Source organism: Entelurus aequoreus, linkage group LG22, assembly GCF_033978785.1.
Source record: "Entelurus aequoreus isolate RoL-2023_Sb linkage group LG22, RoL_Eaeq_v1.1, whole genome shotgun sequence".
Classification (NCBI taxonomy): Eukaryota; Metazoa; Chordata; class Actinopteri; order Syngnathiformes; family Syngnathidae; genus Entelurus; species Entelurus aequoreus.
The window spans coordinates 45,237,365-45,239,864 of record NC_084752.1 but is presented as its reverse complement, the minus strand read 5'-3'; the positions used below and the strand labels follow the sequence as shown (position 1 = coordinate 45,239,864).

The window sequence follows — 2,500 nt, the reverse complement described above, 5'->3', positions numbered from 1 at the left end:
TGGTCTGTAACAGTGATTCCCAACAAATACAAATCAGTGCAGTGGATTAGGGTTAGGCGATATATGGAACATAGTCGATATATCGCGGGTTTGTCTCTGTGCGATATAGAAAATGACTATATGGTGATATTGGAGTATAAGTTCTCACGCAGATGCTTTTAGCTGCGGGCATTACACTACAGCAGGGGTGGGCAATTAATTTTTACCGGGGGCCGCATGAGCAACCCGAGCACTGCTGGAGGGCCACATCGACAATATTTCAATTAAATTTTGCTCAATATTATTTTTGATGTATACCGTAAGATAAATAATAATAATAATGAATAATAATAGTAATACTTCAACATAGTGTGTGTAACAGCATTCCATGACTAATATAAATAAATTAACATTAATAATAAATGACAGTAAAATAAGCACACGTATGACTGAGGAGTCATAGTGTAACTTTGTGTGGTGTTTGAGTTGTCCGACTTTTTGTGTGGCCATAAACGCACCAGTGGTTTAGTGCTATGCGTGTTGGAGACAGATGACAAGTTGGTTTTGGCCTGGTTTGTACGGCAGAAAATGACTAGTTTTTCCAGATAGAAGTGTTTTACTCATGTTTTTGGTGTGGTTATGGCCGAATATAAACAGTTTTGCTCAATAAAGTGATCGATATAATTCCTGTCCTCGAAGCATCTCGATAGACGTTACAATAATTGAACGGTGTTCAATTGAACGTGTTGACGAACACCGTTAGGACCGCTTGTTGTCACTGTCACTCAAAGTTGCATTGCAAAATTACATAGAATAAATATGTTTATTTTGTTTAGAATTCAGATGGGATTTGATTTGGTGTGCGGCATATATTTGCTGCGCGCAGCAGACGCTAGCAGTGCGCAATTGCGCAGGCACGCACCTTAGAGGGAACGTTGCTTGGCAGTCCATGTCTTGTTGGAAACACGCAATTCCTCATCAACTTTTCTCTTTTTAGCGTCTCGGGTGTAAACCGTGCATCACTTGTCGCTGAATGTGCACCTTCACTCGCAGGTTACACACGGACACACGCCCATAAATAATACTTTTCAAAATAAAAGCAGCACAGTTGTATTGCGCGCACGACATAGATGTTTTTTCAACTTTATTTTGTAATTAATGATTGCAGCTGTTCACATTCACTCACAATCACGCACACGCATACGTCCACACGGAAGTGATACAAATAATGATTTTCAAAACAAAAGCAGCACCGTTGTATTGCACACTCGACATAGATACTTTTTAAAATTTATTTTGTAATTTATAATTGGCCTCACGCGGGCCGGACAGGGACACACAAAGGGCTGGATGCGGCCCGCGGGCCGCAGAATGCCCAGGTCTGCACTACAGGCTCTTCTCACTCTATCTTGTCCCTCCTTCTCACAGAGACATAAAACAAGCGCACTTTCTTACATACGCCACATACTGTCGCGCCTGCAACGTCACACGCCCTCGCCGAGCAGAGAGGTAGCAGCATGCGTAAAGTTAGCTGAGGGAGGTGGTGCGAGTGGTAATACGAGAGAAAGTAGGTGCGAATCTGGTAACAAATGAAGAATAATTAATTCCCAAGAAAAACAGCAGGGGGTCCATCGTCTGGCGGTGGTTTGGCTTCAAGCGGGAAGATGTTGAACAGACAACCGTAATATGTCAGGTATGCGGAAAAAGCGTTGCTACAAAAAGTAGCATTACTGCTAATTTGTAGCAGGACTTGAAAAGTCACCTGCTAAAGAATGAAGGGTGCTTGAAACTCCGCATGTCAACATCTCCGTTCGGTGCCACACCAACAAAATGCCCAAGCAACCATTTCCATACCAAAATTTGTGGTATCACTCAAAACTAATGCAAAGTATCAAACAACAGAAGAATAAGTGATTATTAAATTTTAACAGAAGTGTAGATAGAACATGTTGAAACAGAAAGTAAGCAGATATTAACAGTATATGAACAAGTTGATTAATAATCTATCCATTTTCTACCGCTTGCTCCTAATAATTTTGACAAAATAATAACAAACATAACAGAGAAATGACACATATGTCAGCAGCCAAATTAGGAACCTTTGCTTACTTACTTCTAGGCCTTGGAGGCATAGCCTAAAAATAAAATCTTCGATTTCTTTCCCTACTTTTTAAAGAAACCAATGAACACAAATGACAGACGTAATACAAAGCAAGTTTTGCTTTTATTGAATTAAAAACTAATAGATTGAAATGACACTGCATCCTATATTTAACCTAGAATGTGACACGTGTTAACTGTTAGCATGCTAGCATTAAAGTGCTAACTTTTTTTTAGCTAATTTTACACTTTTTCTCTAATTCCCCAGCCATACACCTCATTTAACTTGGTATGTGACACACGCTAACTGTTAGCATGCTAACGTTAGCTTGCTAAGATTAGCATGCTAACTTTTTGAGCTAGTTTTGCAACCGTTTACACCAGAGTCATATAACTTGGTGTGTGACATTTGTTACCCGTT

The 2,500-nt window shown here is 39.9% G+C and overlaps 1 protein-coding gene across 2 annotated transcripts in view; it reads right to left on the bottom strand.

Annotated features, from left to right (window-relative positions):
- LOC133639826 (guanine nucleotide-binding protein subunit alpha-12-like) overlaps window positions 1-2,500 on the bottom strand; it is a 61,763-nt gene that overhangs the window by 36,746 nt on the left and 22,517 nt on the right. The window lies entirely within an intron of this gene.